Source organism: Dufourea novaeangliae, unplaced genomic scaffold (genome assembly GCF_001272555.1).
Source record: "Dufourea novaeangliae isolate 0120121106 unplaced genomic scaffold, ASM127255v1 scaffold112, whole genome shotgun sequence".
In the NCBI taxonomy this organism is placed as follows: Eukaryota; Metazoa; Arthropoda; class Insecta; order Hymenoptera; family Halictidae; genus Dufourea; species Dufourea novaeangliae.
Window position 1 is genome coordinate 2,284,167 of NW_015373993.1, and position 22,750 is coordinate 2,306,916.

The 22,750-nt window shown below is 43.1% G+C and overlaps 1 protein-coding gene across 2 annotated transcripts in view; it reads left to right on the forward strand.

Annotated features, from left to right (window-relative positions):
- LOC107187834 (beta-1,4-N-acetylgalactosaminyltransferase bre-4-like) overlaps window positions 1–22,750 on the forward strand; it is a 40,969-nt gene that overhangs the window by 214 nt on the left and 18,005 nt on the right. The window contains exon 1 of one of the 2 annotated variants that reach the window (XM_015576012.1): window positions 10,147–10,460. The exons of the other annotated variant lie outside the window; for it this stretch is intronic. The gene's annotated coding sequence lies outside the window, so the exon portion shown is untranslated. Of the gene's footprint in view, window positions 1–10,146; window positions 10,461–22,750 lie in introns of those variants that run through there. 2 annotated transcript variants of the gene reach the window in all.

Genomic DNA, 22,750 nt, shown 5'->3' on the forward strand with positions numbered 1-22,750 from the left:
TTTCGCCGCTGACGTACTCACGTGACAGTTGACGATGACGGTCAAGGGCCTGTCACGTTACCGAAACGATAACGTTCAAATACGGTGTCATGATTTTTCACGAACCGACGTACTTTACTGTTTTCACGGTTACGAGATACACCCTTTTTGTTCGACTGTGTCGTAATCGGAAACGTTAGTGATTTAAATATCAATTAACTGTAACCGATCGGTCCTTTTCGGAGTCGGGGGTACATTTTCTTCTGAAGGAAAGGATGTAGGGAATAAGGGTCAGTAATAGTTCAGTGTTACAAAAAATAACAAAGTTTATTAAAACTAAGTAATAAAATAGATACAATAGGTTTACACGTGTTCACTAATCTCTAATCGTTCTCTTACTACGCATCTTCATGTGCCCAAAAATTCTGCAATACATTCCTAGTACCTCGCAATCGATAGTCGAAAGTAAACATCCACTCGATCCACTTTCGCACCGTTCCAAACACACAGTCGATCGCATTAACAGTCACCCGAGCTTGAGTCTTCCGAAGTCCATTCAACCTTTATATTTTTGTTGACAAGCTGGACTTTGTAGCATATCAAAACTATTTGCGGAGCAAATTCTGATTATTGTTATACGTATAGTGCCGAGAAACACCTTAACCCATGATTCAGTCTTGAACACGTTTCTCGTATCATTGTTCTAGAACATTCTTGTCTCGAGCACAGTCGAAATCGTTTAATTGGCCTCGCGTGAACCCATAGAGCGTCGATCGCGTTAAACTGCGATGCAATTAAATAACAAACGGAGTCACGTTTTCGAATATGTTCCGGTGATTCTGCTTTTTCTAGCGCACGACACGAAGCTGGTGAAAAATTTACGCGCACAAAAATTACAACGGCATAAACAAAGAGCAAATTCATTCTCGGCGAGCATTAGGTTAAAACAATGGGAATAGTAGTATCGCTCGTGCGATGGCCTAAATGCGCGATAGTACGGTTTTAATCTGCGGAGATGGAAAGCAAGCACGTATCGATAAACGTGTCAGGTCTGCCCGTGACTGACGGTTCCACCGTTGTCTCACGAATTTTCCAGCCCTTCGTCCCTGAATTTTTCCCTCCTTTTCACATGACCGAGGAACGATTAAACGAACGTCGGTTAATCGAATTCGTGACGCAACGGTCACGATTCCCGCGGAATTCGAACGACTAGTTCTCCGTTCCGAATTCTCGCAATCGGTTACGAAACCGGATACATAATTGGAAGAAAAAAAAAAAAAAAGAACGGCCGAAACAAGGTAAAAAAGGAATCGTACTGCGCACCTGACTAACACATAATGACGCCGCTGACCTTGCGCAACGAGAGTTACCGTCTTTCAAGGCGCGAAAGAAACTCGCGCGGCAAAGGACACTCCGGCGTTTGCCTTGCACCGCGCTAATTGTGTAACTCGGTGTGAAATTCATACATGGATTTCAAAAGCGTGTACCCACCGTCGGTCTGGGATCGCAGGAAATTCCATACGGGGAATCGATATTCAGAAACTATCCAAAGAGACGCCGAGAACACGAACGTTCTGTGATTCCAATGTAAATATCGACGGCGGTGTGTAATCACCGCGATCAAATGCGAAGTATATACGCGGTTTTGATGAGTAGCGAAAGCGACGATCGGAAGCTTCGTGGCATGCGCGTGCCTCGAGCAACGGGAACGACCAGCCGAAAAGCCGAATTCGTGGCAACCGGTCACGCGCTGTTCACTGGGGAACTGGAACTCGAAACTGAACTCGATCGCGTTTAATCGCTGCAGTGCAGAGGAACCGGATCACGTTTATTATAAGCGTACTTCGCGTTGTAGTAATCAAGGAATTTCTCGTGGAATCTCTGGACGGTTTTGTTTCAAAGCAATTTAATTCGATCTATCGAACGTGTTTTCGCAGCATAAATGTTTGTTACGTAATACGTACCGCGTGGTAATGTTGCGTCAGCTGCGCGAGGACATCCTCGAATCGGAAATCGAAGGGTTGCGATTAAATTTGTAGAAAAAAAAAATTTTGGTCCACGATGCTGCTTCGAAGTTCCATCGATTGCGAAACCGCGGGAGTAACTTTGCGCGCATAATTCGTCTGGTTTCTTTCCCATAGTAAATTGGAAATTACTCTTAACGGGGAAGACTAATTAAGAGTATAAAGTTCGAGAGACATTTCTTTGTTCGCCACGCACACACGGTCCCGTATTTCGATCGTAGGATTACGTAAATAATAGCGTAGCGTGTACCTAATTAATTATTACATTTAAAATGTACCGTTGGCATTGTATAGACCACGATGGTATCATCGCGGAAATTCATGATTCGGGGTTATGAAACCTTAATGGAAACGTATCGATTGAAAACAGGCGGCGGCTTTTAGGGAAAAGCGTGGGGCACGATCCTATCACGGCGTCGCGCGATAATTACGGTTAGAAGTTCCGTAGTGGGCTCGACGGGTTCTCTTTGTCTTCCTTTTACCATAACATAATTTCAGGATAACCGTGGAAGACAGTTTGTGCTTCTAGTTACACGCTACATTAGTGTACGTTGAAAAGATTCTCGTATGACGCTACGGTGTACCTATTATCGCTGGTGTACGGTTGTTACGATCCAGAATCGATACGACTGGACTTCAATTACAAGTGCAACGCCGGTGCAAAATAGCTGTTCTCTGCGGGAACAAGCAAATTCACTGTAACGGTGAACTTTGTTCCGTGTCTGGGCGCGCTCGATGGCGAAACGCGTCTCTTTGTCGGAAACTTTCCGTCGGAATATTAGTCGAAGCGCGTATTAAACGGTTCGCGATTTACATTTTACGGGAAACGAAAGATCGCCCGCGGAGCGAGGAGGAACACGCGAGAGCATAGTCGCAAACAACAAGAAAGAGACCAGGGCACCGATGAGTTATGAAGCTCGTAGCTCGTTTATTATCGCAACGGCGGGGTTAATCACGCTCCGTCTAACGATTTCCTTGTTAAACCCCGCGCGCTGCTGCTGCTGTTGCTGATGATGATTATGCCGGGATTCGTGCTATTTCACGGGGGCCTTCGGTGAGCAAGTTGGAAAGTTATCTTTGTATTCTTGAATTCGACACGAAGACGATTCGATCGCGGAAAAAAAAACGCCGTAGTAGAATACGTCCTCTTTATTTAAAATGTTCGATGTAACAGATTATCGTTTTTCAAGATTTTTCGAAATTTTTTTGAGTCCCCGTATGCTTTTCACTTTTTAGTTAAAGCTAGAATGCCCTGGGTGATTTTTAGGGATTAGAAATTGTCTAATTTATATGTTCCAACTGGTTTTTAAATGATTCTACCAGTTTATATTGTTCTGTGTATGGTTAGACTGCGGATTTTTATGCAAAATAACATTTTATAAAGTCATTCGTAAAGACAAGAACAAATGTAGGAATTTCTTTCTTCTGTTAAGTATCTCGTTGTTAAAAGTTTTGTGTTTGAATTTCACAGAGCCCTGTAGACTATAATTACATAAAAATTCGTAATCTATTTATGCTTTATTATGTTTATGTCTCTAATACTATTTACGATTAAAACCAAGGAGGACTAAAAGAAAAACCTGATTTTTCACGAATGTGTGAATATCAGTTAGGACAATTAACCTAAGGAGGGCAGTGTATACCTATTCGGTTTAAAGGGATCGTTAATATAACGGGGGGCCAGCAGTTTAACTGGCTTGATTAACATTTTCCTCGCTCATGGTTAACCCGTTCCTATTGTCCCCGTGTCGTAATACCGTCGCGAAATATTAACAGAATTCACGTTTAAAAAACACCTTCTATAGGTGTATGCAAGTGGCGAACAGTCGATTCTCGTGTTTTACGAGCGAACAAACTTTCGGTTATTTGATGCCCCTGTACGTAAGAACTGGCTGGAACGTGGTCGGAAAGAAAAATTACTTTTTACGGTACGGGGCACCTGCTCGCTTTCCCGGAACCACAATAAATCGCTCTCTTCTTCGTCGCGTGATTTCGAAAATACTCGACCAGACACGCGTCGATGCAGTTTTTTTCTCGATCAGTTTACACGGGGATCACGCAAATTTTTCTACGATTTCTTCGCAATATCCAGTGAACGCGAGAATTCTGTTGAACACGTAGCCTTCGAGAGACTTTTCGAAGGCTTGTGATTCGTATCACGAGGTCTCACCTCCTTCGTATACACCTACCAACCCCTAAACGAGCTTGCCTCTGATCGATACGCGAATATACGTGTTTCTTGGCGTTACGAGCCAACACCCTTGAAAATATTTTCGTAACTGTAATCGCCGTGTTCCACGGTAGATTCGCTCGATTACTTCGTAACTTTGCTCGGCTGTCTCTCGCGCGAGGATAGTTTTCAGCCTTTGCTCACCTGCGATCAACGGGCAATTCAATTTCGTCGTTCGTTTAAACGTGTAAGCCGCGTTTCAATTTCAATTTCATCGACCGAACGCGGAAGGGGAACGCCGTAATCATTCAAAAACACGTTTGGTTCGGGATCGATTTCGTACGAGGAGCAGTGGCGGCGGCTAACGTTATTAGCTTTGGGCTGGAGACTATAATAATCCGGATTTCCCAATATTCCCTTGTCGTGCTCACTCTTGGCCCGTTCCGATACGATCACTTACTGATAATTGGTTAAGAGTTTGCCGTGTAATTGAGGCTTCTCTATCACTGCTTCTCTCTCTCTCTCTCTCTCTGTTTCTCCTAATTACTTTGTTGTTATGCTTGTACAGATATCGCGCAATTTCTGGGTCTTTAACAACGGTTTAATCTTAAATTAGCTATTTCCATCTGCGTGTCATCGAGGACTCGTATTTTAATCTAGATCCCGGTCATTGGCGGACAGATTAAAATATTTATCAGAAACGTTGCGTATCTCTGAGCAATCGTTGATATTATACTTCTGAAGATTTGTAGGCGGAACAGAGGAATTAACGGCAGAACGGAATTAAAGAGTTAAACAGAAGGATGCGTTTTATTGCCTTGCAGAACTGTCAAACAAGCCCGTTTCTCGGATGATCCTTTTGCACGCGCTCTTCTTATTTTTATTGCATTCCGGTTGAGTCTAGAACATTCGAGATAACACCCGAATGACTTGCCAAACGTTTGCGATCAATAGAATCTGTGACGGAAGTGGTGTTTCTTCTACAATATAAATGTAAAGATCAACGTAATTTTTAATCGTATCCTATGGCTGTTAGTAATCGAGAATCATTTTAAATTTTACTTCCTCGGTGCTTCTAGAGCAGGTATTTAGGTACACAGAAACCAAAGAGAAGCGTGTAAATTATACACGACTGGGGAAAATCTAGTGAATAAGAGGGGGAAGTAATGGCGGGTGGAAGTAAACGTACACAAGGATTTCGTCCTTTTACACTAATAGTTCTGTTACGGCCAGGGTGGTGCAGTATAATGTAAATTATGGACAGAGGTGCGGGACGGTAGCTGTAACGTCAACCGATCGTTGATTCTGGAGCTTATTCGTGGTAGCTTCGCGTTTGCGGTAAATGCCGGGGATCCCAGCTACAGCCATAATCGTTGATTTTCGGTTCGCAACGACGGTGTACACCGCGGCAAGTGGTGCTATTTTTGCTACTAAATACATTGCGCGTTCTCCTGGATACGTTTAATACGCGTAGAACTGAAAACTGTATTTCCAGAATACGATGTTTCCGGTTCTATTACGGATTTAATCCTTTGGAATCCGAGGACGCGTAATTGCTTGTTCGTTCGTTAGTTAGTAATCGAATGTCACTGCAAGATAATGCGCGCAACATTACAATGTTTGTTTCGTTTTAAATTAGTTCTTACGCAACAGGACGTTGCAAGACAAATTGAGTAACATCCATCGAAAATTCCGCGCTGTTAGGAGAAATTGCTCGGTCTCTGGGCAGTCGTTAGGCAACGAATTACGGTAAAGCCGGCGATATTGACCAAAGTTTCAAGTAATTTAATTCACCGTAAAGGCATTACTGCAGGGCAAATAACGATTTCCCCGCGAGTTGGGTTCCCGATAAGCGGCGGATAGTGTGTAATTACTCGAGAGATATGCTGAATTATCTCTTCCCAGCAGCGCTGTTAGGTGTACCTCTGGGGGAGGATGAACAGAGAAGCCGAGCAATTTCTGATCCTTTTATCCGCGAGTGTTCGCGTGCCTACAGCATTCAGGAATAAGGCTTGGCTTTCGATTTCATCCTTTCCCCCTCTTCCCTGAATAAAATATACATTACACCGACTTGTTCCCTCAACGGAGAATCATTCGTATTTCGTTACGTTGGGTTACGCGGCAGGGATAAAGAGATTATTTCAATTCCATTCTTATCCGACTTATCTCAAAGAAGAATGGAGTGTAAATTGGCCGACCTCCAAGACACCTCGTCAGCCGCGCACGGGAGTTTAAGGGAAAGGGAATAGAAGCCAAGCCCACTGGGGAATATATATTTTCCCTTATCAGTTTTTGCACGGAGACCCACCGAACGGTAGCTGCCTTCCGCCGCAATTTTGCACGAGTACTCCGTCTGTGTAGGTCTTGACGACCGAAATTTAAAGCCCGTATCGCATGGCTGAACGAGATGTTTTATGCGAATCTATCAACCGTCACTTCCGTCGAGTCTGCTCCAGTCCAGGTGTGCACACCCGACGGCGATACGAATCCATCGGACGGCCGATATCGGGGGAAATTGAAGTTTCCGCGAGGAATTCGGCTCTGCGCGGGTTAGTCTGAATTATCGGCGGAGGAACGTGGTAGAATACCGCAGAAACCCGACGGTGGTTTCTGATCGAAGTTGGAGGGTGGGTAGGATCTGTTGTTAAGGGTAATATAGTTTGCTCGTTAAATATCCCGTAGCTTTCAGACGGGTGTTCACCGTAACGGAATATTCCATGAAACCGCTTAAGTTCGTTTCGAAATATCGAGAGAACGAGGACACGGTACGTTAACCAATTACGTCCTCCTACAGTGGTCCAGTAACAGCTGGACAAAATACATTTTTTTATGTATACAGCAGCTTACCGCTAGTATGACGTTTAATACATGTATACACAGCAGTGTAACAAATGTCACTGGAAATAGTAAAATATTACCTTAGATCATCCGGCTTAGCCATAATAAATATTGTCCATATATACGCAACATCGGTCCTAAACTAGTTAGTCGTGAAATACCACTGTTTTTATTTCAAACATTTATAATCCTTACTTTGCTCATTATTAGTGTCAACAACATATTTCAATTACATACACGACCTGCCAAACGTGGGAATGCTGAATTTTCCATGAAAATCGAAAAAAGAATTTTGTGCATTTTCCATTTTCCGCAAGATATTCAGAAACCCCGAAAGTATAATACCGAATTTAATGAAAATCCAACGAATTTATGAATTTTTGCCAGTTTTTCGGGAAAGAGGACCCGCTCGTGCATATTTCGGCGGTCGTTAGTGGATGGTTATGGGATGAAAATTCCGTGACGTTGAACGTGAACGGAAGTAAAGCAGGCAGTCAGCTTGATTCAAAGTGGCGGATGCCAGATTCCATTGTCTTTGGGGGAAGATGGGCGAAAGACCCCTCGCCCCCAACCCCTCTCCGATGCATCTAACGCTCGCGGCAAGTGCCTCTTCGGTGTTTCCTTTTCATACTTAACACCCCGGTCATGCATAATACATACAACGTGCGCGCACATGGCCTGCTGAAGAAGGCGCGCGCGCACCGGACGCGACCAGCGTACCTTTGCTACACACGTTGACATCGCACACGCGTGGGAACACCATCGGTACACGGGTGTACGAAGGTTCGTGCGAAAACCTAGGTCTACCGACGATGGATAAACACGAACATTTAGCCACGTTAATTAGAACAGAAATATAATTATGTACGGGGGGATAGATGAGGAGATAGACGAATGCTCGCGCGCCTGGGAAAAAATTCGCCCCCGGAGCTGCGGAATTCTCTTCTACCCCGTGGATCGATTCCACTTTCCTGGGAAGGACTCGCGCCTTTTTGTCTATCCGTTCGTCGGTTCGGAACGCGTATATCTGGACCCCTAGGCTGTATTAAGTCCAGTTTTTTTTTTTTTTTTTTTTTTTTTTTTTTTTTTTTTTTTTTATAAAATTTTCCACTGCTTCTAGTTTTTAATATAGGTACATAATAGTGTAAAAATGATATTAAGTTTATGTTTTTAAAACAATGTTCGTCATTTCTAGATATCGAGACTTGTTTTAAGTCCATTCAGTAGTTCGAAGGTAGCAATGTCTACCGATTACGGTTCCAAAGTTACGAGGTTTTTGCACCCTTAATGTTTGAATAGTGTGACTTAATACAGTCTGGCTCTGGAGTCGAAATATGGATTTTCGTTAATTACGTCGAGGTATAACGCTCGATCGAAAAATCGATCCTTCGAAATGTTTAATACGAATCATTATATGATTCATACCATTGACCGAATCCCCTCGTGCCGTTTAGACCAAAATAGGACCGGGTAAGTGCTATAAATACGCGGGAACGGGAAATCCGCGCATTCATCCACCGAAGCAACACACACGTTGGATATATTAGTTTGTGGTTGGTCGCGCGTGAACCAGATAGAAAGCTGACTTATTATACGTACCGATCGACCTGGCAGCTATTGCATCTTCGTGTCACACGACCCCACCTGCCCACGGAACATTGGAGAACGTTATATGTAGGTTAGGGTAAACCAGCCTGCGAATGACCGAATTGTCGAATTTATTGCTTGGGATTAATTCTTGAATGTATTTATTTACAACAACAAAACAGCTGTTGTAATTGCAATTACAATTCTTTTTCTGGAAATTTTTATAAAAACGATCACATTATCCTTACCGTAACGTTTAAAAAATAATTGATAAAGTGTAAAAGCCTAGTAAATGACTGCTACATTTTTGAAATTTGTTCAGTAAGAATCGTAGTTATTAGTATTTTCATAGGATATTAAAAGCGCAACTGTACTCCATATACAAACATGTAATAACTTGAAATTTATAATTTACAGTTCTTTGTCGAATGGTCATTCGCTAATATGCAATCAACTACTGATTGATTTATCCTATATCTTTCGATTTTCACAACGTGTCGAATCAAACTGTGTCCACATTTCGTACATCCGTACACGACGAGATGATTATCAATAAAGAATATCCTACCGGAAATGCAATGAAATCCACCAGACCGAAGATATCGGCGTGTCTCGGTATCGTGAGTTTCGCGTGGACACCAATTTCGTGTTTTTCAATGACCAAAAATGCGAGCGTCACGCTATCCCACACTCTTTATCCCATATATGTATCGTAATCGTTGCACGCGAAAACTGTCACGGTAGGACCGCGATCGGTCCAGAAAAGCAAACACACCGTAGGCAATTTCTTCGGTTGCTCCGTTTCAATATTTCACATTATCGTGTCCGGGGCCGACAGGTCACGAATCACTCCCGGCATGAAATCGGTTTCGAAACAATTAAGATTAAAAGCAATTCGAGTAATGCACACTCGTTGACTTCTTAACGTCCCGTTAAATTCCATTATCCCGTAACCTTCGTCCGTTTCTCAGCCGGAGAACGATTATCGTTGCATCTGGATCGTTCAATTAAAAAACCTATTTACTCGCCGTTGACTACAAGACTAGCATAGAGACAGAGTATCTGTGTGTGTATGCCGCGGCGCTCTGACCAATCCCGCCTCCCCGTCATTCACTCTCGGCAGCGCTTTGGGTCGACGTCGACGTTTGCGTCAACTCGCGGCCGGTCACCTCGCCAGTGTTCACCGAGACGCCGCGTGTAACTGGTCTCTGGTTTTCTCATCGAGGACTAAAGCCATTACTTTTCCTCGTCGTACCTTGCATACCGTCTGTAAACGTGACGCAACATCGTATTCTCGGACTCAGAATCGAATCTCGTCGTGTGTGCATCCGATAAATTAGGGTTGCAGGTCGGGTAAAATCGGTTGGGTATCTAACGTGGAACCGGTGCGACGGTGAATGCCAAGTGAATGGTCACGAACTGGTGGTGAACGGGCAAAGCGTGCACGCGAAAACCGGTTGCACGTTGAGAAGGTCAGTTACTGGATCGGTGTCAGGAAACCCTGGTCCAGCCGGTTCCAAAGGGCTGCTCGTTCTCTCCTCCCTGTGACACCTCTGGGAAACTTAGCATCCTGTTCTCCACATCGCGAGTACGGTGAATTTTCTCGCGAACGGTATACACGTACTTCTCGACACCAAACGGATTCCATTCGAGGCGCGTATCAGAGGCCAAGGTTGCTTTCACGCGGGCTTTGTTCGAGAATCGAAGACAAGGGTGAGAGGGAAGAATATAGAGGAAGGAAAGAGAGAGAAAGCGAGAGTCTAGCACGTGGGCGATCACGGAAGAACGACCGAGAAACCGGCCTTTTGCACCTCTCTCTCGCTCTTCGTTCAACGGAAAGGATACGGGGGAAAGTGGGAAAGGTAAGTGTTACGTAACACCGAACTCGAAGAGGTCGATTCAAGAGGAACTGGCATTAGCTTCGTGCATACCAGTTCCTTTTTTTCGACGTCGGTACACCTGCGTGGAATAAATCCGTGGCCACGATCGAGAGACTCTCTATTTCAGCGTTGCTTTTCGTTTCGTGTCACCGTGTTCGTTGCGTCGAAATTAACCTGTTAACCGGGGAATTAACTTTTGTTCGACTCGTTTCACAATAGGCCCATATATATATTTTATATATTTTTTCCCATACGGCCACGCTAGGTTTTAATGGGCGAGGATGTAAAACGTAATGCGTATCATTAAAAATTTCCATGACGATAAAAGTCGTCATCCCTATTGGAGTTGTCTTCCTGGTATGGCGAAATATTTCGTCATACCCGGTTAACAGGTTAATACATTTATCTACACGTAGTGGATCAGAGTAAACGTGAATCCGTACCGACCAACGAAATGTGCTTTGGATGTCTAATAACGTTCGAGACCGAATATTGTCATTTTTCGTGATTTCGTCCATTGAAATATAAATTTGTATACAAAATTTTACGGGTCGTAGAAAATATCCTGTTTAGCCTACCGTGGATATTTCAGTTATTTACGGAATCCACGGTGTTTAATTGTTGGATAAGCTTATCGGCGGATATGGAGCCAAAGCTGGAACGACTCTGACACAGCCGTATCGGTACCCATTGTCGCGTGAACTTTGGCGACAGCAGATCGAAATGTCGTAAATTGTGACGCCCCTAAGAAATGTCGGAGGACGCGACGATATCCATGAAACGTTTGTGCTAGATACCTGTATTTTTATGTCGCGCGATAACGCCACGGAAAATTGTACAGAAACGGCGGATACGCTAAACGACGTGTTAAAAACGCCTTCCATATTTGGTGTATACGAGAAGCGTGGTCATTTGCGCTGCGAAACCTTTCACGGAACGAGCATCGATCAAAGAGTTATTTACGAAGTTAACGAAACTTGAATTACTAATCCCTGTATTTGCTGAAATGTTCAAGTCTCCCGGTCAAATAGGTATTTTCTATCGATCGACGTTCGTTAACGGATCGTTGCGCAATTAATCTTATTACGATCGGCCGCGGCTCTTTGAATTACACACGCGAAGGAAAGAAAACTAAAGATAAGACTAATTAGAGATAAATTTCATTTGTCTGACATTTGATTTGATTGACACATAATTAAAGCATTGTTACACGACGTACCGTGTGGAAAACCAATACGGCACGCGGCGAAACACTTGATTACACACTCCCAGGAGATAATAAATATTGGGTAAAGTCGTTAAGCGTCGGTTTGACGAAATCCCAATTTCCCATTCAAGGTTTCACGTGATCGATCGATGATGTTATTTGACAAGCATATCTATTTATACAGCGCCTTCCAGTTAGGAACAGCTGCTGTCAATTTTTCCGGTCGATTACTCCTTTTATCAGAATCTTCGATACATCGTGACGCGTACCGTGGTCTGGTTGATTTACATGTGTCTGCAAACCTGGCCGGTTATTAACCGCTAAACCATCGTAAGCTCTTCTAACGTAAGATCGACGGTCGGTTTTTTTCCCGAGCATAAAAGTCATCGTAAAATATACGAATCGTGGGAGAATTACGCAGAAAGATTCAGACACTGCAACAAGAATTTCGCGTTTTCATTCAGCTCCGTTACGGTTCGTGCTCGTTTAAATGTCTCCGGGACGGTCGCCTCATTTTATTCGCGAACAGGAATTCAGCAGGTAGCGAGCTTTCATTCCCGTTCTTTCAAGCGCCTGCTGTTTTTTTTTTTTTTCTTCCTCATCTTCTGCCGCAATTATCCTTTTCTCTCCGGAACCCACTCGGACTGCGGAGCACTGCGGCGTTTTCTGAAACTTCCAAGTTTTCCAATTTCATTTGCACGCTTTTCCTTAGACGCGCCCGTCACTCCACCAAGGGATATCGAGCCACTCGACGCGACCGCACCGAGTGAATTTGTTTCCCCCCCTTTTTCTTTTTTTTCCCCCATTTCGATACGGAAAATTCGTATCGCTGCGGATACGCGGCACCGATTGTCATTCGGGTCGCGGCGCGAACTGTTTATTGCGAATTTCATTCTCGACCTATCGATCGAAACGACTCTCTCGTCCCGCATGTGACGGATGGAATGGAAGAGACGGAGTATCGACGGAAGCTTTAGGGATTCGGAATTAATCCACCGTGCTACGAAGCCTTTGCCCGACTCCCCCATTAGTATCTTTGCGGTCTGTTTCTTTCGTTGTTGGTACTTTCTTCGCGTCGAGCGGTTTCATTTGATTAATTCGATTCGATTCAGTTTTATAATTAACGTATAAATTTTCACCCGGGAGAAATACCGTTTCCCAATTGAGACCGAGTGCGCGTCGTTTCTGTCGTGAACGGTGGTTACGGTACAATCGATCCCTGAATCATGCTTGAACCTGACTTGAAGATGGTATCCACGACGCAAGGAAGGTTCAAACATCGAGTACCAACTTTGCTAACGCGACAGATACTAAAATTAACGATTAATTGGAGAAGTATCAGTCGTCGGTATTAAAAGATTTATTTACCTTCGTTAATTTCCACGTTCGGTTTTCTCATTTAAGTTTCTAGCATGTATGAATAACAGTAAAAAAAAAAAAAAGAAGAATTCTGCCAAGGACGGATTTATATCGAAACGATTCCCGATAGAATGGCCGATACTTTGTTCGTTTTATGGCCCGGCAAAGAAACGGTAAGCATATATGTACCCGATTGGTTTAAAGGTCGATCGATTTTCAACTTGGACTTGCTCCAAATTCGGGCTACCGTGAAATCGTTTTTACCGTCCCTAGCAGGATGCACTCGACGTTCAACGTACATATTATATACAGTGGATTTTCCTACCTTCGACGAATTTTCCCTCAAAGCACCGTTGCTGATTTTCTAATAAATGTTCACTCGCAAACAGTCGTTGTTTAACAACGTAGATGGTTTGCACTAAATTTACGACCGATATCACCGCTTCGTCGTAATTTCACATTTTTGCCACTGTAAGCGAAATAGAGACGATCGTAGTCGCAACTTACTTTGTAATCTTTCTCATATATCTGAATACGTACTTTGTCATCGGTGTTGACAGAACCTGCACGATAGTATCTACTCGTCGTTATGGAACGTTTTATGTTACACAGGAATTGAAATACGTACGTGTTACTTGCGTTTCGTTCGTTTCTGAAATTATATTTTCGTAGGAAAGTGCATTTATCAGACGCAGGACGTGCTCCTCGCCACTGCTAATACTTTCGCCCGTTGTTTCTTCTGCCTTTTGCGGCAGACGTACTTCACTTCTGGCATTATCCAGTTCGTATCCGGTACATTATGCCGCGTATCCTGCACACCACGGTTTCGTACAGCAGCTAGAGAGTAACTCAATATCGGTGCATAAAAGCCACCGTCCTTTCCCCTCTTTGCTTTCCTCTGCACGACTTTGCGCCTAGGGGCAAACAATTATTGTACGTATACAGGTTCAAAGGTCAGCTATGAATCATAACGGTTGCAACCGTAATTGTTACTCGTATCCGAATACGCGTCACGGTCTGCTTTACCATTCGTACAAATTTTCTCATCGACACGTCGAAGAAATCACGTGTTTGATACGAACAGCGTCGCTTAACGAGCAGATTCTATTAATTATCCGTGATCGTAGCTTGCGATCACAGGTGGCAACAGCCGCAATATAATCACGCGTCGTTAAGTAGTATTAAATGGTAGTTCTAGCGTTGCATAGTCGTTCCAGCTGCAACCTTTCATTGGTCACAGTTTAAGTACCACGTTCACCTTAACCATGTATCATCGTTTGAAAATATTTCACTATGATATCTCGACGTTGATTATACTAATGAAACGATTAGTATTCAAGGTTTACCATTGGTCGTATGAATCCTTTATTAATTCTCGCGTTCGTCGGATACTTGTCATCGTTCCCGGTCATGTGCAGGTGTTGATTGCTACTCCACGAACAAAGGAGAAAAAAAAGTAATCGTCGTATTTGTTAAAAAAAAATCTTGGAAATAAAAAACGAATAACGATAGCATTTTTTTCCTTAATTTTATTTATCGAAGGATTATTACGTCGATGGCATCGTCGCTCGCCTCGTGACTGTAAATTCTAACGGGTGTTCGTAGATTTCGAAAGACAATCGATTCTGTCTCTACGTTGTCTCGCGCTCGAAACGATAGTTACTGTCTGTTCTCGCCGTTGTATCGGAGAATCTTCCATTACGCGACAGCCGCTTAAAATTTTATCGTTCAACGATGTTAGCGCAATAGAAGTTCTTATCTCGTATCCAAGTTTAATCGGAACGATGTCTCCGCTCCGATAAGTTCATCCCTTTGAAAATGGTATTCAGTGCACTTTAGCGAATTCGAGGATTTTTATCGTATCACAGAACGGTTAACAAGGACTATTTTTTTAATACCAATTTTTCACAACCATACGAATAGGTTTTCGAAGGTATTTAGAGGCATTACCTCTCTTGATACTTTAATAGAATAATTCCGGCATAAAACGCGAAGCGTAAGATCAACTAACAGCGAAATGTAACGTCGTTCGAATGACTTTTTCTATCGCAGAGATGCACGATGAACCGTCGATGGCATATCACTCGTTAACGGGCAACTAACGCCAACTTATTTCACAGTGGCCTTCCAGACTTTTTTATATCGCGCACACGGCGTTTCCGGCGATATGTTGCCGCCTCGATTCATTTGTGCCGTACAAATGCTATGTTAATATTAGTCTTGGCTGGACGTGTTTTATTATATAGGATTGCGACACGCTCTTGTTCGCATAGTTAACGTGCGTGCAATTGTCGTGACTGCATTCGCAGGATGCGTACAATTTACGGTAATGTCGTGTTTTGCCTGGAGTCCCGGCGTAACTCGAATTTTCTTACGCGAATGTCGTTGCTTCGTTACGCTTCGTGGATCACCCGTAGAAAAATTTATCGTCGAGTTCACACGGTCCATCTTTTTGGCAAAAGACTTTAACTTGTCGTTTGGTTTCCTTACAAGGGAAGACACGGAAGTGTCCCCCTCCGATTTTGATGAAACTTCGCGTGTCTGTTAAGCAGTTAAAAATAAGGGATACGTATTTTTTTTTATCGGCCGAGACACGACTTTAAGGGGTGAAACCACCCCTCGAAGTTTCGACCCGAAAGTACTATCTCGAAAACCAGAGGAAATACATGAAAACTTTTAATGTAAGAGATTTGCGATTTTTTTATGTAGAATAATATGGTGATGCCAAATTGTCCAAAATATAATTTGTTTATAACAAACAAATTTCAGATCGAAACTTCGAGGGGTGGTTTCATCCCTTAAAGTCGCGTCTCAACCGATAAAAAAAAATTCCTTATTTTTAATTGCTTAACAGACACACGAAGTTTCATTGAAATCGGAAGGGGACACTGCCATGCCTTCCCCTGTTAGCTCAAATGTTCCTTTTTTTTTTATTATTATTATTTTAGTGTATGTATTTTATGTCCCGTTTTCAAATTCACGCGTATACATCCAACCAGTCTGTCGTTAAGCGGTACGTAAACTATGACCGCGTTCCTGCGAGATTCGCTCGTCTCGAGACGGCAAATGGGACGTATTACGTGTTGCAATGACGAACGTTTGTTCGAAGAATGCGGCCCCACGGGTCGTCAAACCACGAGAAGCCGGTGCACACATTCGTCTATACAAACACGCTGTACACACCGTGTTGCAATTCATAAATAATTTATATCGCAAGTTAGACAGTCACGCGATCTCGATCGTGTCATCTGTTTCTTACCGTTTTGATCGAACAGGTGGAAAGCGTTCAAAAGTATTAATTGGTACAAGGAACTTTTACGATAACTCCTCGATGCTTATACACACACACACCGAGAATCGACTTATAAGGGCTGCTTCGCAGGTCGTTAGGTATACTTGTATGCAAGACATTTATAAAATATTAACCGCCACAAGTTATTAATTTTTGAGAAATTCGGAGTGAAACTTTGGAAAAATCGCCTAGTCGGTTCAGGTATCGGCGAACGCTAAACTTCGTCGATTGCCAGTGGTGGAGCAACAGCGTACTGGACTGCCACTTTTTTCACCTGATTTAATTTCTCGCCGCACCTATTATTTTTTTTTTTTTTCGCATACTTATTAATGAAACAGTTTCATGTAAAAATAAAAATATGTACATACATAGAAGCAGCCGTTGTTAGTATTCCATAAGATCGTTTAACACGCCCGCGACGGTTCACGTGCCACGAGAGGAAGCGTTGCGTCGCGACGACACATAGAAACGTTCCCCCGAAGTTGTTCCACGCGTATATGTCCCTGAGAAACAAATTGCACGCTCGACTTACCGCTCCGTTCCTCGCCTCTTGTGTACGCAAGTTAATCCAATCCGTGGTAACTTTATTCCTCGGGGTTAACTGTATTCGCGACCTCTTCGAACTAATTGCCAGCTGACCTCTCGAGTCGCCCGGAAATTATGTCGTAGGAGCTGCCCGACGTATGCATATATCTGCGTTGACGACTAAACTCGACTCGATTTGATCGAACCGGACAAAAGTCGGCTGCATTGATCGTTCGGTCCACGTGAAAATTCTCTCCACGTCTCCGAAACGAAAAGCCGGTTCGTTCGATCGGTTTCGAGCAAGAGTATTGCCCTATCGACTTTGCGGTTTCACCGTTTCCGCTTCGTTACGGTTCGCCGGCGAATTCGATAAAAGTTGTGCTCTCGCGATTAGCACACCGTTGCGACAAGTAGAACATTTTTGCGCCCGTATTGCGCAAACGACACTCCTGTTGGACAATAGAAACTGCTATCAATTTTCCAAACGGCCACGAAAGTTGGAAATCTATTTTTTTTTTCTGCGCGAGCGCTGATTTATTCGTCTGTATTTTCTGGGCGATTCGATCGCCACTAATAATTTCACGTTCGCAAATATTTGCAGCGCAACAGCTTTGATAACAGCTCCGATGTTATCGGGTTATATTTTTAGTACAGTCTGCGTACATTATTAGTAGTGTTTGTCTGCGGTACATACACGTATCCACGAATACTCGATACACTAGTGGAGTCAAGCACGCCCCCAAAAATCTATCTTATCGCGTACGTGTGCAGACTACCGTATCGCACTTATAAACTATCGAATTGGGATTCGACTCATTGGAGTAGAATTTTAGATGATGTATAGATAACGTAAAACCGGTTAGTCGCCATAAACTTTGTGATATTTGGCTGCGCGTTAGTACAGTCAATAAGGATTACACTGGAGAACAAAAAATAAAAATTATTTTCATGTTGTCAGGGATTTAAGATCGGTTTCAGAGAACTCGAGGATCCTGATTTCGTAATAATCGAAGTTCAAAATAATCGAAACTGTTGAAATTTAACGTTTGTGTCGATTTGAAGTACCTATTACCTTTGCCTTTTTGTTACCTATTCTCTTCTCAAAACTATCTTAGAATTGTTCATTTAGTCATTCTCGATCGATCCCATCAATCTACTCGACACTTCTAATTCCAACGAGCATTAATCCGAATTAGTGCCCAGATACCATGTTCCTTTATACTGATTCAATGTAGGTACTTATTACGTGTAAATGTTTATTCGAAACGATTGGAATGATACACGCTAACATACCGACGAGACGGTCGCTACTCTGCAAACAAGAAGGTGCGCTCATTCGACGCTCATTTACGATGTTTACTCGCAATTAGAGGAATCGCGTTGACAATTAATTATGCTTTCAAGCTGACCGTACCAGTTGACCTTGTTATGTTTCGCAGTGTACTCGGACTTGAGCGATTGCTCAACGGTCGTATTTATATATATATAACTATCATTTCATCCTTTTCCCCGAGTAGGTGAAGTTTTCCCGGTTGCAGTGACGTTGAATTTGTCGGTAAAAATGGTAAAGCACGAGGACACGGTTTCCCTTGTTTCGTTTGAATCATTTGTATTCGAGTTAGCGATGGAAGGTACCGAGAGGTGATTTCTGCACAGTTTACCTAAAACGGTCAGATGACAGAGATTTTCAAATGGAATTCCAACCGTTCCGAAAATCATTTACGAAAATTCGAATTTCTGTTTACGCGAAGCGCGTTACATTTCCCTGTATCGCGAAATTGAAATATATATCGGAGAAATGAAACATGAAAATTCGAATAACATATTTCCAGTCGAGTTTCATGCGAATCGACGTGCGATGGTTGCACACGACGGTCCATGCGAATTTCCAAACGGGACACACTCTGAAAGGAGTTACGGATTTGTACATTACGGGACCGCACTATCCTGGATTCTCGCGAGACGGTACCAGCTGATATACATATAAATAGGACCAAGCACCCAAAAGGATACGAACGCGGGTATACAGGATCGCCTACATAAAGGTAGCCACCTAAATATCTCTTTCAGTTGTGAATACATAATGGTGTCAAAGGATGAATACGTTGCAACGAATATTTTGGTGCCAAGGTCACTTTTTTTCCTTTATATATTGTAGCTGACATCAAAATAAAATGCATTCAGAGGTGTTAATGACATGAGCTTGAAGTAACCTTAGACACTCGATATTGAAATTGAAAAAAAAAATATTCTTTCCAGCGTATTCGTCCTTTGACACCATTCGAATTGCATACAACATATTTTTTACATAATCACAACTGCAGGATATATTTAGGTGGCTACTGTTAAGTGGACCACCCTGTATAAGAGTGTTTAACGTGGATCCGTAAAGGGAAGCCACCGACCACGAGAAATCCCAATTACTCGAAAGAATAGCGCGGGACAGGGGTCTCTTTTCAGCAGTCTTTCCTTTTCGACTCTGTCACTTTTCGACCTCGAACCGAGAGATCTCTGGTGGGGCTAGCTGGAAAAGGCAGCTCGAAAGAAAAAGGGTTGCGGCTGGTCGGTAGCAGGGCCGGGAGGGAAACTGAGCCTACCGAGGGGAGAGAATCTACCGTCGTGCATTTTAATTCGAGGCTCTTCAAGCCCCCCGTTTCCCTCCTCGTTTCCACTCGTAGACTCCTCGCCCTTCGTTCCTCTATCCTCTTTAGGTTTGCTGCTGCCCTTCGGGAAAAGTTTACAAAACGAGTGCCGGCAAGCCCCTCGAGCATTCGTTCTCGACAGTAGTCTACAGTTTTCTCCCGCGGAACGAGACCTTCCTTTTCCTTCCTCGCGCTCGCGCGCTTTTATTCTTATATTCCCATTTCCATTTCCGTTCTCGCGCCCTTTATCTCAATATTTCTGTATCCTCTGCTCTCCTCGTAATTCTCCGGTTATCAGACCCCTTACCGCGTCACCCCTCCATCCGTGGACGTCCCTTTATTGCCAACGAGTTTAATTTACGAATACGCAAAGGCCTCTTCTCGAGCATTCTCCGGGGAAATTCTTTTTTTTTGTTTCATTGCCGATGATTTCGAGAACAAGCCCCGTCGTATTTTATTCGTATCTTGTATCTTATTGTCTGGCTACTCTCCGCCTACACTTTTCCTCCCCATTCACCTAACGTTTATTCCATTCTAGTTTCTTTGTCTTCGAGCTATATCTCGTCGAGAATTTCACGATGGTACCAGACGCTGAAAGTTCACCGGCGTTTTTAAGAGTCGGGTCGCATCTTTGCAGTTAAATCCGTTTCCTCTGCCTCGGAAAATTTCCGCTTCAATATTCCACGATTCCGTGGTTCTTCTCGAGCAGCAGGTTTCTACTTCTCTCTTTTTCGTACTGTTTTCATTCAATTCGCAGTTATTGCCGTGAACGATTATCCACAGTCAAATATATTTTGCGAATCGATGAAATTTTTCATGAAACGGTATCTGTGAACCGACACGGGCATAAACTGCAAAGGTACGACTACAGTTCCACAAGATTTATGATATTCGAAGCGTTCCGCGTCCTGCATAGCGCTTCTCTCCTCTCGTACATCTTTCGTGTTATTCATAAACCGAGAAATTTCAAAACGTCCTCTTTCTAGTCCCACGATCTACGACGTATCCAATTATCACCTCGTATGGAAAAGCATTCGATGCGAAAAAGGGATCGGAAACGGTGACGAGAGTTTCAGAACCGTGTAAAACTCGGAATTTTGACTCCGTTTCAACGCGTGCTGGGTCGTCTGTATTTTCAAACGTTTCGACAACGTCACGCGAGAAACATTTATGCGCGGAACGGAGACAAGATCGCTGAATTCGTAAAAGGGTTCGTCGGTAACGGGCTCCTTTTACCAAGCTCTGTTCGGAAAGTTCTTGAACTAGATTCCTTCTCTCTTCTCATGAATTTAAAGAGATCTCGACCGCATTTGGAACGTGCTTTGCACGCGCGTGTATGCGCCTCCGTAGAGGAATCGAGCGAACCAATATACATACTTTGAAACGCTTTCAAACGGAGACGGATTTAGTGTGCTTATGTGTGTCCAGTGATACTTTTCACGTGAAACCTTACGATTTGGAGGCGAGAGTCAGCCGTCTGTAGGATAATTTCGATTTCCGAAATTGGCCCTAGAACATCGTTTATCGAAATAGAAGTCGATTCGAAATCTATCCGAGGAGAGTTACCTAAAAGACCATTATACAGGCTGTTTTATTTAACTGGATACGGTGGAATATCTCACGAAGGATTAAAGTTATCAAAAAAATGTTCGTACAAAAGTTGTTTGGTACAAAGGGGGACATTACGTGGTATAAATAATTTTTCTATGAGTGTATATATTCTCGCAGCTGCACACTCAAGTGTGGTACATTATCTGCCACCTTTGCCTTGTACCTGCTGATGCAGAAACACTTGTGAAGTCCTCGAGGTTCTAGCTAGGTCGCATCTATCGAGACACTTTACCGCGCTAATATACATATACGTTGAACGGTGGTACAGAAACACGGTCCCATCAGCGTTTCCACACACGATTGCGCTGGGACACGTATCGAACCGCTTCGTTACGTGTGTGTACCAATAACGACTAAGGATGGGATCAAGTTCAATATGTATTTACGAATCGGAGTCGATTTCAGTAACCAAGTTTTCATTACATGGGTTTCAATTACTGTTCAAACGCAATGAAGTTTCAGTGAGTATACTTGAGATGTAATTACTTAATACAAGTTAGCTTCGAACTCTAGAATGAGTACCTGTAGATTCGAAAATGGAAGTAGTTTAACACTAGGTTTACGGGACGCGTCGTGTTGACGCATTCTGAACTTTACAAAGAAAATGACCGAAACCGTTTACATTTCTCTCCTATCATTTATGCTGACTTTTATTGTTTTAACGAGACAAATATATATCCCAATTCATTTTCTTCTAAGCCTTTTATTCTCTAAGTGGTATACCTATCTCTACGGGTGTCGTCAATTTGACGCAATCGTAAATTGAGTAGGTATTAATCCTAGTAAACAACAGCAATAAATATGAACGAAAATATAACAAAAAAAAACGATGTCAATTTGACGCGTGTCCGTAGAGATAGGTATACAAGAAATGTCCGTAAACCTAGTGTTAATGTTAGAAAATATGTAAACTCTTCGCAAGTGGTATTCGAATTCTAAGTGTTAGTAAAATACAGTTATTAAGGAATTACACGATCTTTCCGTAAATCTGTCTACAAACGTGTATAATTATTAACTTCATTTGCCGTTGCTGCGACTTCAAAGACGGCTCAGATCGAGGAGAAAGCCCAAAGCTTCCAGGAACTGCGTTCTGCTGCACCGTCCGAATCACTCGTCTTGTAAAGTTTGTACGATTCTCAGAGCTTCGTGCATCAAAGCCTCACCCCCAAGATGCCGTAAATTACTTCGCGTACTGTAATTTTCGCCGACTGCGCGCTAACTAGCGGCTGGGTTTCGCCTCCACGGAACTCTGAGCGATATTAATTGATATTTCAACGTATTTACGGACATATCTCGGGCGCACAGTATGATTCACGACCGGTAATTTCGTTGGTAAACAGAAGCACCGACCGTCTCTCGTCGACGAAGGAAAGCTTCCGTGTGCATGTTTGTACGAGAAATTCACGAAAAAGCGTGGTCGAATTTCCTTGGTCCAGCAACAACCGCCTCGAAACCAGCTTTCTATAGCTAGAACGAGTGGCGAAAGCCTTTATTCAATTTGAAATTCCGGGATAGATCGTCGACCGTTCAAATTCTCGCCACGTATACGGCCGTTATCCGAGGATTTCGGTCGATCGAGGAATCTAGGACCTTCGGACCTGCGTCTATCCACGAAGCTGGAAGACAATACGGGAGG